Source organism: Maniola hyperantus, chromosome 15 (assembly GCF_902806685.2).
Source record: "Maniola hyperantus chromosome 15, iAphHyp1.2, whole genome shotgun sequence".
NCBI classification, from domain to species: domain Eukaryota; kingdom Metazoa; phylum Arthropoda; class Insecta; order Lepidoptera; family Nymphalidae; genus Maniola; species Maniola hyperantus.
In genome coordinates this window covers 3162449-3176509 of record NC_048550.1, presented here as the reverse complement: position 1 = coordinate 3176509, position 14061 = coordinate 3162449, and the positions used below count along the sequence as shown (strand labels likewise).

Here is a 14061-nt window from a genome sequence, read left to right as displayed (position 1 = left end):
TAAAACGACTTATCTATGATCTTACAAATAGGTAAAGAATAAAGATCTACAATATGTGGAAACAAAAAATAGCCAGTTAAGCATATTGTAGTTTCGAAAACATCGTAGGTAACTCTCCGCAAGAGTCACGGAGCGTGAAGGATAAGGATCGGCGAATTACGAACGAACACGTTTTTGTTTTTCGCCCGATTCAATAAAGCACCTACCTATTTAATTTATAACGCTTAGGGCGCGCGCACACCTACAACTTTAGCCTCCATAAGGACTAAGGCACACGGACGACTCTTATCAAGTCTACGTTGTAGGAGCAGCACATTACGACGACGCGACGTGACAACTGCAAGAATGGTTCAAGCAGTTTAAAAAGAAACTGTGATAACATGTTTTGAGCAAATAAATACTTGAATATTTGATTACCTGAATATTAAAACAGGACGCGCAAGCAACTTTTGTCTCTGCCATTGAATTATTATATACTTACATATAACATTTCCTCGAAGGTCTTTGCAACGGTTTCATCGTACACGTTGAATCGAAGTCTCCTGATTATCAAGAATAGCACAGAATAGAATTGGTTTTCTTCAATTGATCCAATCCAACAGATATTAACAGATAAATACGTATCGTATCAGGCCTGATGAACTCGGCTAAATATTGTGCTGCTATTCTGCTAAGGTTCAAACGAGGAAAGTCCTGGTCTTGTGACTATAAAATATTAGGTAAGTATATTTTAATATTTTTAGTAGGGTAATTATTATAATGTTTTTTTTACATGTCTAAAGATAACAGATATATTACTAATGCATCAATATTTACAAGAGTTCAATATTAATAAACCTTACTATCTAACCACGTCGTCAAAAACTCCGCCCCTGGTTGCCCCTGGGCCAAAGGTGCCGATCAAGCTGGCACCATTGCCGCGCTGAATGGCGATGGACAATCTTTGGACCAGGTAGACCCCAGAGCGCGGATCGCAATGTTTAAATTATGACTTAAACGAAGGAATAAATTAAAGTCTCGATTGGAATGACGAAACTGCCAAACTGGCTAAAGGAAGCAGAATTGGACCTTTAGCCACTAGAAGACTACATCGATGAAGCAGCTGATAAAACACTGTAAGGACAAAGTTACATGTGTGTGCAAGCCCTTAAAAGTCTTCCCGGAAAATATATATGAAAGCCAAATAACAATGCGTGCGCGTTCTTACAAAGCAATTGTGCAGAATTTATTTGAGACTTGGGACTGGAGAAACGAAACTGATACCGAGACAAAAGTTGCTTGTGTGTGCGCGTCTTTACAATGTCTCAACATCATTGAATTACAACATCACATTACCTTCGCATTGTGTGTATGGAATAAACAATTATAGATTATAGTCTTACATTGAATTCACATATCGTAATTGCTAGCAAATTGTATATTTTACATCTTAACGACCTGAGGGGTATTTGCGTAATGCTAGCAATATCTAAGCGTAGATTTAAGAGGTATGTTAGAAGGAGGGTAGTAATGTGACCTAGTTATGCCAGTGCATCTAAATATATAACAGGAAAAGGTGACAGACTGACTGACTGACTGATCTATCAACGCACAGCTGAAACTACTGGACGGATTGGGCTGAAATTTGGCATGCAGATGGGTATTATGACTCAGGCATCCGCTAAGAATGGATTTTTGAAAATTCAACCCCTAAGGGCTAAAATAGGGGTTTAAAATTAATGTAGGCCACGCAGACAAAGTCGCGAGCATAAGCTAGTCTTTTCATAAATTATTATCAATCGCTAGATTGATATGGATGACCAACTTTAAAAGATGGAGTTGGATGTTTGATGGTGCATTTTCGTTAAAATATTTAGCTTTAAAGTTACAGCTCAAGGATTGACAATTGACATGTACAATCTACACTAATTATTATTATTATTATTTATTTATTTATTATTTAATTAGAACGGCCATAAAGCCAATTACACTAATTAAACTACGAGTACAAACTAACCTAAACATACTTACAAAAATTGTTAAAATTATAAATTTTAAAAAGCAAAATTATAAATTTTCACAAAAGTGCAAGATCTGACCCACGAGGTCAGCCCGTTTGTCAGCAAATATTATGTCACAGCTAGGGGACTCCTTCAGCAGCGCGTTGAGCGCAGCTAAAGTGCGCGGTAATATACTAATATTATAAAGAAAAAAGATTTGTATATTTAACCGACTTCAAAAAAAGGAGGAGGTTCTCAATCCGACATAGGCAATTTTTCCATACGAAAATTGTAATAAGCTACCCGTGCAAAGCCGCTAGTGTAACTATAAAACTAGATAGGTATATATAATTTATGTATAAGGAAATCTGATAAACCACAGACATATTAATTTCTAGAAGCTGTCTACATTTCATTGAGTAAATAGGAACTAAAATACGTTTGTATGAAGAGCGCTGGGCTACTGGGAAGCGCGCTACGTTTTTTCTTTTTAAGTTAACCCTTGACTGCAATCTCACCTGGTGGTAAGTGGTGATGCAGTTGAAAGGGGTATGGCAGTTTTTTAATTAAACTCACACCCCTTTGGTTTTTACACGGTAACGTACCGGACCGCTAAATCGCTTGACGGCATGACTTTGCTGGTAGGGTGGTAACTAGCCACGGCCGAAGCCTCCCACCAGACCAGAAATTTAGAAATTATAAAATTCCTAACCCCTGCCGGGAATCGAACCCGGGACCTCCCACTAATAAGACAACAGCGCTTCAGCAACAGCAGACTTCTCTTAATAAACTAGCATAAAGTTTACCAAGCAAATTTCTTCATTGCAAAAGAATTTAAATAAAATCAAACAAAAAATAAACTCGAACTAACGGATGCTCTTTAATACCACCCAGTTGAATAGTTCTTGGCGAATCCAAGGGATTGCATTGCACCGTAATAATATTACTGGGAAAGTGGAAAGAACTCCTACTTGTAAGGCTTTAATTAGAGCTAGCCGGAATTTAAGATTCAAGAGCTGTAAATTAATTCAGACATTAAAATAATTAAGTAGTACGTAGAATTTTAATGATTAGGTTACCAGCGTTCGTTTCGCTAAACTAAAAACTTACTTAATATAATTTTTCTGTATTGCTGTTTCTTAAAATTTGCTTTTTGGCAAAAAAAATTACTGCCACATATTTTACTAGCTGATGCCCGCGACGTCGTCAGCGTGGATTTAGGTTTTTGAAAATCCCTCCGGGATAAAAAGTAGCCTCATGCAAAAAATCACGTCAATCCGTTGTTCTGCTGCGTTGCGATGCGACGTGTTTGTTGGTTTGTCCTACAAACCAACAAACAAACACCAACCAATCACAGACATATTTTCAAAAAACATTTGAAATTCAATTTGAAAATGTTTTCAAAAACATTCAAAATTCAATTAGAAAACAATATGGTTTCGTTTGTGATTCGTTGGTGCCTCAAAATGGCGAGAGCCCACTGAGATTTTTACCTCTATCATTTGTATGGAATTACGTAACAGAGAGAGCGCTATATACTAACTTCTTTCCGCGGATAGGGTATATTAAATAATCGGCTATTTTCGTATTGAAACATTAAATAAATAACAATTGATATTCATTTGAGAATAATTAATTATTCTATATTAAATCTCCATTAGAGAGAACATTAGTCGGTACATAGTGGTTTTCCAAATTTAACGGTACCAGCTATAAACCAATAATGTATTTAGTAATCGTGTTATAGCAATAGTATCATACAATAGGGTATTTTACGCTTTTTAGGGTTCCGTACCTCTAAAGGATAAAAGGAACCTTTATAGGATCACTTTGTTGTCTGTCTGTCTGTTCGTCTGTCCGTCAAAAAAACCTATAGGGTACCTACTTACTTCTACAACTACTACTACAACTAAAGGAATAAATCCGAAAACCGTGAATTTAATCAAATAATTAGTATTTTCAACTTTTAAAGTAAGATTACTATACCAAGTGGGGTATCATATGAAAGGGCTTTACCTGTAACTTACATTATAAAACAGATTTCTATTTATTTTTATGCATACTTAATAGTTTTTGATTTATAGTGAAAAATTTCGAAAAAATACGACTGTAGTACGGAACTATCGGTGCGCGAGTCTAATTCGCACTTGGCCGGTTTTATTTATACAGATATACCTACCTAGTGGTATTATAATCACTACGAGTGATATAACTAAAATAGTAACCTACATTTTCCAGGTTACTTGCGTTTCATTTAGGTTTCGTCATTACCTAGTTATTAGTAAGATCGCAGTCAAGCGCAAATCTGGTGGCGGTAAAAACTTCTTTTGTTTACTTTTGTGTCACTAATACAGTTTACTTGGTCAATGTTACGTAAAAAATCGGTCAAGTGCGAGTCGGACTCGCACACGGAGGGTTCCGCACCATCGTACCTAGTCTACAAGTGATGTGATTTAGTAAACTTATTATTACGGGAAAACAAGTCTTTATTTTTTGTACTATTAAGCCTATTAATGTTTCTATAACTGAACTCAACTTCAATCAGTTTATTTTTAAAATTGACACCCATTTTAGAAATCTAAAAATATAAAAGGAAGGTGACTCACTGACTGACTGATCTATCAACGCACACCTCAAACTACTGGACGGATCGAGATGAAATTTGGCATGCAGATAGCTATTATGTGGTAGACATCCGCTAAGAAAGGATTTTTGGAAATTCAACCCCTAAGTACTATTATTATTATGTGCCTAAGGGGATGAAATAGAGGTTTGAAATTTGTGTAGTCCACACGGACGAAGTCGCGAGCATAAGCTAGTAAACTATATAGACACACAACCGGACAGACGGACTGGATAAAACTACCTTTAAGTGTTTCAGGTTTTATTACGGGACCTTAAAAATACATAGCAGGAAGGGCAGTATGTAAGATAGTATTACGCGTAAAAATTTAATTCCTCACGCGCCATTTTAATTTTTTGTGTCAAATTTCATGGCAAAAGTACGATTTAGTTCTTATTTCAAAGGTGAACCGTACTTTTGACATGACAGTTGACCCATAGAGTTAAAATGGCGCCTGAGAAGTCATTTTGTACGAACTATATTGGACATAGTTCGTAAAACCGATATACGTTAGGGTCCCAAGGTGCTGGAATGGCGACCACGCACCGGAAGACGCAGCGTTGGAAGACCTCCCACTAGGTGGATGGACGATATAGACGGCGCAAGACTGTGGCGTGTGGAAGTCCCTACAAGAGACCTATCCACACGTGGATGTCTATCGGTTGATGATGATGATGATGATATTGTACACTTTTGGATCTATCTACCGTACTCAGAGTCGCTTAATCGTTACTTAAGTTTAGTTAAAACGAGACAGATAACTCTCTCACATAAACCTGTCTCGTTTTAACTCAATCTTAAGTAACGATTAGCGACTCTGAGTACCGCGGTTGGAGGCTCACTTTTCAACTTTACGATCTGTGCGTAAATCTGTCATTTGTTACGGACGGGAGAACATCTAGTTTGACATTTCTCTACAATTTTGGAAGATTTACGAACATAACGTTAACTTGAAAAATTACACTCGGAGCTCAGTTTACAGGCGATAGCGACAATCGCAATTTATCACATCAGAGTTTCCGTAATCCAGGCGTAGTCAGTTTGCAAATAGGCCGATCGATAGGGCAATAGATATTGCGACTGTCACGATGCGGAATAGGGTCCCTGGGCTCGCATCGAGCCGGGATAAAAGGAAACTAACAGCCTATTACTCGCACTGAGCCAGCTCTATTGCTCCATTGCGATTTAGGATTGCCTGCGGGGTGTCTATAACAACTGGGAACATTTAGACGATATTGACTATTTAGCTACCTAATAGTTACCTATTTATTTAAAGAAGTATTGCTTAGCACTCTTTTTTACCGTTCCGTACCTCAAAAGGAAAAACAGACTCCTTACAGGATCACTTTGTTGTCTGTCTGTCGGTCTGTCAAGAAATCTACAGGGTACTTCCTGTTGACCTAGAATCATGAAATTTGGCAGGTAGGTAGGTCTTATAGCATACATTCTGAAAACCGTGAATTTGTGGTTACATCACACAAAAAGAATTAAATTGTGGTCATGAACTAATAATTTAGTATTTTCAATTTTCGAAGTAAGATTGTATATCAAGTGGGGTATCATAATATGAAAGGGCTTTACCTGTGCATTCGAAAACAGATTTTTGTTTATTTTTATGCATCATAGTTTTTGAATTATCGTGCAAAATGTCGAAAAATACGACTGTAGTACGGAACCCTCGGTGCGTGAGCCTGATTCGCACTTGGCCGGTTTTTTTTTAATTTATAACCTAGCCTTTGGCTGCAATCAAAAACTGCTGGCAAGTGATGATACAACCTAAGATAGAGCGCGCTTGCGTATAAGATGCCTATTCACTCTTGATTTAAAGGTATAAGTCCCGCAAATTGCTATTGCGCTGGAACCATGTCTCATTAACATCGTTGACGTCATTTGACGTATATAAAAGTAAAAACATACCATCAGCTCGAAACTTCAGTCTAGTGCTGACGTCAATAAATTACGGTTACGCGCATTAGCAATTTGCGGGACTTATACCGATATTTATTTCAAACCAACCCCTTCTTCCGCCTTCCCATTATGTAAGTATGTTTTTTTTTTTGAGAATATTAGCCATGTTAAATGACTAATATTCCCCTTTTCTCTCCAACTAAACGTCAGGCTTGTAAATAGTGCAACGGGCGGGGTTTGAACCGTCGACCTTTCGGTTTTCAGTCCACTCCTTTGCCGGTTGAGCTATGGAGGCTCTAAATAACAGCGTCATAATAGCGTCCAACCAACTTAATCAGTGCTATAAAAAGTTGTAGTAAACCCGCTACCAATTAAAGCCGGGTATCAAAGAACGGTACACCATAGCTGCGTACTGACGTGACGTTAAAGCGGCTTATGTGTATCGTATGACAAGGGCAAGGGCCTAGATTCTGGCTCTTTGCTATTTGGAGCGTAAACCACAACACTAGAACCGCCCCTGAGCCGCTTTCCTTTGCCGGTTAGATTTATATGTTACTAGCTAGTAGCTGATGCCCACGACTTCGTTTGTGTCACTACACCAAACACCCTATTTTACCCTTTAACAGCGATCACGCACTCTTAAGACCCGAATCCGTGAAAATACGGATATAAAAAATATCTACGACATACGTCATAAGCTACCATACAAAACAAGAAGGAACGTATTGTACGTAACGAACTGGTTGTAACGTAACAAACGGGTTGAATATTCACTTATAATACCACAAGAGCTTCAAGTTTTTCAGGAAACTTGACTCCTTCATTTGTTTGCAACGAACCTATCGGGAAATACCCGATAATTTTGAAGCTCGTGTGGTATTCGGGGGATTATTTTTCCGTCCCAAATGTCGGCCAAAATCTCCAATTTTCACAATTGAATTCAACCTGTCAGTTTGACGTGTGGACTTCAACTACCAGAGAAAATTTTCAAAAAATTATCAGTATAATACCATGTAGGTTGTACCACGTGACGTCGAATGGTGCAATTCTATTGGTCGACATTTGGGTCGGAAAAATAATCAAAAGTATTTTCTTAGCGGATATCTACGTCATAATACTTACTTAGCTATCTGCATGTTAAATTTCAGCCCGATCAGCCCCCCAATTGTGTAAGAATAACCATTTCATGGCTATCGCAATCGTCAAGAAATTCTGCCCTTTGATTGGTTGATTCGCTGTTTACATTTTTTCACAGCCAATCAAAGGGCAGAATTCTTGACGATTGCGATAGCCATGAAATGGTTATTCTTACACAATTGGGGGGCTGTTCAGAGCTGTGCGTTGATAGATCAGTCGGTCAGTCAGTCAGCTTTTCCTTTCATATATTTAGACTAGATGATGCCCGCGACTTCGTTCACGTGGATTTATGTTTTAAAATCCCCGGGAAATCAAAGAGTTCCAGGCACCTATGGCACACTCGAGTCTTTGACTATGCTCATTACTCTTGCAAATAATCATTTCGAACCGTTGCTCCGTTGCGACGTGTCACGTGAGTAAAGGATAAACCATTGTTGATGACGTCGCAACGGAACCGGCAACAAAATGGGACAGAGTGTACTAGTGATGACCAGTCCCGGTTCCGCTCGACTGGACTGTTTGAAAAATCAGTGAGATGGTGGAATTTCCAAAAATCTAAACACGTAGTACATACGTGTCACCTCGCACACCCGCACGTCACCCGCGCCCGCCCGCACCGGGTTTAGGTTAGGCTATTTCTTTATTTTTGACCGTAAGCCCCTATGCGAGAAGAGACACAAGAACAGATGTAGTCATACCTAATTATCAATTTTTTACTTATTTTTTTTACTTTTAAAACAACCAGTTGGCAAGCAGGACAAGCCAGGCACGGTAGTTTTGCTACGGCTTCCCTTCTAGTACATTTGATACGGAAGTCGTTACTTGAACATGACTTCGTACAGTCGATAAAGGGAACCTTGGAACTCTAATGACGATATTTTTAATACCAATTACATACCTAACTACGTAGCTTCCACAAAAATATTGAAAAGTTAGCTAGGGCTTGGGCACAGGTTGATTCTTGGTTCCGTTCCTGGTTGGGGCAATTAAAATAAAAAAGAACACTTTAAAACCATCATCGCATTATTGCCTTTCTAATGAAATAATTGAAGGTTTCAAATTCTATAGCGGACGAAATGTAGAAACATGTTTTGTGTTTTATAGATAGCAAATAGCATATTAAACAATTATTGTTCCTTGTATATCATGGACTTCCACTAGGTACCTATTAACGTCTGCTTCTATTTTGAATACTTTTGGGCACAATTCTTTTAAAAAAAAATACCTAATAGACTCATCTAAATTTTAACATCTCCACGATCAGTTCAGACTCGGCTGAGCTGAAGGCTGATGAATTACGCTTAGCATCTAATTAAAACTTGGCGGGAACTCCCCGACCGCAATATTGCGATGTCTTACTCCCCATTGAGGAAACTTCGCGGGGAACTTTCAAAAATGTTTAATTTTATTATAATTTAGCCGTAATACTTCACCACGATCTCCATTGAAAGGCTCAAACTCTACATTATCCGTTAGAATACCTAAATAATTTTAGTTGTACTCTTTCAGGATAAGATCAACGTAATTGGGTATTTGACTCCAATTTTTTTACTTCAATTCGCGGATTCATAATACATCGATTGTATGATTCTTGAGCAGGAAAATAGGCGATAGCTAGTCGCTTTCTCGTGCGTGGTGAGACATGTGCCTAATATCTGTGTCTGTTGTTTGCATCGATATAAATGACAAGATAATATTATAATCAAGCGAACAAAATTTTTCACGGTTTAGAAACCAAATAAATCAGCGCCACCTCTTAGATACTGAACGACCCGTTTGAAATCCAGACGTCACATGAGATTGCATTGGTGTAGGTATAAGCACCAATGAGTCGGTGCCATTTTGTTTGTTCAATAACCCTGAATAGTTGTTTGTCAGATTTCCGTAAATACTTATGCAGTTTCTTAGTTACATGAGCGTAAAGATTTACATACAAATCTTTGAGCCCGTGTATTTTAGCACAATTAAAACCGGTTTAATTGTAAAACTGAATAAAATTCAAATATGCAAATCCTTATAGTGTAATGTCGGTCTAGAAATTCAATTTCGATTTAATTTTAAAAAGTAATTGGTATACCACACTGTTGCGTCTGCCGCCATCGATAAAAGTTAATTGTCTATGTCAGGACTAACTGATAGACAATTTATTCTTCGAGCTATCTGTCTGTTTCGCTCGCACTTCCTGCCGCTCGCACGACCTGTAAGTGCGAGCCAAACAGACAGATAGCTCGACGACTCAGTTTAAAATGCGTCTACTATTATAGCTCTCTGAGCATTTGCAGTTGGAAAGAAAAACAAACAGAATTAAAATAAAGATTTGAAATTTCAACATACCTACCTACTTACTATGTAAATATGTACTCCAGTTTTATACACGTTTTATAATGAAATTTAAATTAGCAATGTAATATAGTACAACGGGTAAATTCTGGTAAATTACGTTTGCACTCTGGTTATACATATTATAGAGTGAAATTTTAGGAACGCTCAGTAAAGTGAAAACTAAAATTAATTACAATATATTAGAATATATAATATAGCGATCGGCGCTCTGGGGCCTACCCTGGTCCAAAGGTTGTCCATCGCCATTCAGCGTGGCAATAGTGCCAGCTTAATGGGCACCTTTGGCCCAGGGGCAACCAGGGGCGGACTTTTTGACGACGTTTAATTTTAAGTTTGTATGTTTTATTTTAATATTTTTAAGTACTTTTAATTTAGATTAAAGTTTATTTAATATAGATTATTTTTATTGTGGTCTAAATTAAAAAAAAATTAACACAATTAACTTCAAATATATTAGAAATAGAGTAAGTAATTAGTTTTGTTTAGGTGCCTAGTACCGTAATTGTTCGTTATCACAAAACACAATTACATTTCAATTTTGGCATTTTGCGTTTTGCGTCGAAAGAGGTGAAAATTTTGAAGAAAAAAAATTGAAAAAAACAACTGTGTGCTATTTTAATATATAACCTGTACGCAGTGGCGTGCAGATCATAGAGAAATAAAAGCACTGCTTACCCTAGTTGAAATGGCTTACTGCTCCTTTTTCATGATGACCTGTCATTAAATAGGTAGTTAGGTACCTAATGCTTACCCTAGGTTCAAACCCTGTCCACGCCACTGCGGCTGTACGTTCTTTATCTAAATGTCTAAAAGGAAAAGCTCACTGACTGACTGGCTGATTGATCTATCACCGCACAACTCAAACTACTATGCTACTGGACCAGAGACAACGCTACAAAGCCGAAATGTCATTCTAAATGCCGATGTACATTATTTTCTGCCGCGTACTGTACATAATTTCCCCAACTTTTTTTCCATAAATAAAATAAAAAAGCCTTTATTTCTAATACGTAATTAAGTTTGTACATTATGTACAACAATATTCAATCCATTAGTAAACAGTAATCAAATAGTAATCATTAGTGTTAGACTGTAGTTTACTTCGTTTTTCTTTTCTTAGATGAATCCTTATTTTTGAAATAAAGATTGTATTTCTATTAAATTATAAAACATATGTACATATAACATACATATTAAATCATAAAAATACAATTAAAATGTTTATAAACAAGATTAATTTTTTTTTCCAAAAAAACTATTAGTTCTAACTCTAATAATATTATTATTTCACCTAACTGACCGTTCCCAAAATTTCACTCTGTAAGCCTACCGCAGTAATGATTGCTTATTTCTATTATAATGTTTCCACACTGCCGAACATAATCACTTCTCATGCATTATTTACACATTTCAAATGGCTAATTTTTGTTATCGATCCATGAAACCTAACCTATCAGGTACCATAGTAACCTAGATCTATGTATGTACTCATACCTTTTTTTATGACTGCATGCACTTTTTTTTTTTTAAAGAATATTAGCCATGTTAAATGACTAATATTCCCCTTTCCTCTCCAACTAAGCTAGGAGTAGGTACGACAATAGTGCAACGGGCGGGGTTTGAACCGTCGACCTTTCGGTTTTCAGTCCACTCCTTTACCGGTTGAGCTATTGAGGCTCTATTGAATACTTAATTAAAGAGTGATGTATGTGAGTTTCTTTATTCCACCATAACTACTAAATGCCTGAACAGATCTATATGTTTGGGGTATCGTTAGAATCTTTACATCATCCCGAGTGAAATTGGTATGAATTTTTTGGAAAAAAAAAACAATATGGAGGCAGTATTGCATGGCGCTATTTCCAAAATATGTAAAAAAATCTCTTAATTTTTTAATTACTATTTGTATGATGGATACTTCCATACTAATATTATAAGAAAGATTGTTCAGTCTGTCACTTTTCGCAATCTATCCGTTTAGCCAATTTTGACATAGGCGCAGAGATAAGTTGCATCCCGCCAATTGTCATAAGACATAGGCATATACTTTATCCCGAAAAATCAATCCCACGGGATATTTAAATCCACACGGACAAAGTCACGAGCATCATCTAGATAAAAATAAAAATGGCGTCCCCCATAGGTACCTATGTACGAGAAAACCCCATCGTAGAACGTACCTAATTAGCGTTTGAAATTGCGATTTTTTTAAATTGGTGTGTCTTTCAATCAGGGATGGATTGGGCGAACATGCGTGGCTAACGAGGAATGCGTGTGAAACTCACCAAAAGGACGGGTTCATTTTGGTAGCTTAGCTTATTGAATCCTTTACTACCCGAGCTTGTAACCATCAACTGTGTAATCTGTTAATCATCCCAAAATACGCAAGCCATTGTCATCACGGTAAGGTAAGTAGTTATTACTTATTTTCAAGTAAAGTATTCGTGATTGCAATTCATTTCTTCTACTGATGTTGTCCATTAATAAAGTCTCCTGATTTCTTGCTCTCATTTTCCTGCTTCCCCGGTAATTCTCTGACCAAGTTACCTATAGGTATGGTAAGGTGTTTCTCGAGGTACTCGACGGGTAGGCGAAATGTACAGGAGCGACGAGCGTAAGTATCCCGTAAGTATCGTAATGCTGCCATAAGCTAATAAGAGCTAAGTTGTAACCCTTTCCAATAAGGCTAGGTATGCGGCTAAGTAGAATCTGCATTCCAATACGGTGGTAGATGGTAGAGTCACAGACGTATCTTAAGAGACACTAGTTGTTCTACATATAATAAATTATTTTAATTTAGTAAAACGTAAAAAAGGTCCAAGCAAATATGTAATTGGCGACGCTTACCGGGGTGGGTTGTGGTGGGCGAGGTGGTCGTCATAATCATCTACTGTCATCCAAACCACACCCTGTATTTCAACTCAATCGGACAAATAATTGTCAATCGGACAAATTTTTCAACTGAATCGGTAAAACTTTTCGGCTAAGATCCTACTTCCAATTTGCAAGTAGCCGAAAAATCAGTTACCAATTTCGATGGAATTACAACATATAAACAAGTACCTACCAACCTCCAATTTATGTAGGTTTTAAATACTTTATTATATCTAACACATTCCTCGATGCGCATCCTCGCACATCTGCGGTAGAAAGGTAGCCTACCTAAGTGGAATTAGGTAGGTGTGTACCTACTTATACAATAAGCTGTGATAGCCTAGTGGTTACGTCCGCCTCCTAATCGGAGGTCGGGGGATCGATCCCGGTCCCTACACCTCTAACTTTTCTTGCTTTAACGGTGAAGGAAAACATCATGAGGAGACCTGCATGCCTTAGAGTTCTCCATAATGTTCCCAAAGGTGTGTGAAGTCCGCCAACCAATCCGCACATGGCCAGCGTGGTAGACTATGGCCAAAACCCTTCTCTCTGATAGGAGACCCGTGCTCTGTAGTGAGCCGGCGATGGGTTGATAGGTTGATCATGATACCTATACAGGATAGGGATACGGTATCCAGGCTATATAGGTACCTAGCTATTAATTTCAATGCCTAGGTACTAGGTAGCTACATAGGTAGGTACTCAGGAGAGCGATAGATGCCTCGGGCAGTGTTATGGAGATGTGTGGGACGAATGCTTGGAATGTGTTTGCAAAGCAAATGTATTGTCAATATTGTCGTCTAGTTAAAGAATAAGTATTGTGCATAAACACAATAGGTAGGTACTAGGTAGGTACTTTACATACTTATTAATTTGTTGTTGTGTAATTAAGTTGTTCTAAAATAAAATTGCGCGTTTAATCATCATCATCATCATCATCCAAACCTATTGCCGATCCACTACTGAGCACGGGAGAAGGGTTTAGGCCATCAGGCCGGGTGCGGTGCGTGCCCGACCCCGGTCGCTGCATATGTGCGCTGCTTTTTACTTACCTACCATATACCTATGTATTTACTAATATAAATTATAAACTCTGTGCACTATGATTTATATTTTCCTATCTGCATAATTTTCATATAGGAAAATTAGCAAAATTTGGAATTAATTAATTAATTTATATTGTTGAATTTTATTCTT

The 14061-nt window shown here is 37.6% G+C and overlaps 1 protein-coding gene across 2 annotated transcripts in view; it reads right to left on the bottom strand.

The window, feature by feature from the left end:
- The window catches only part of LOC117988795 (irregular chiasm C-roughest protein), a 139493-nt gene that overhangs the window by 124565 nt on the left and 867 nt on the right, over positions 1-14061 (bottom strand). The gene's annotated exons all lie outside the window — the stretch shown is intronic.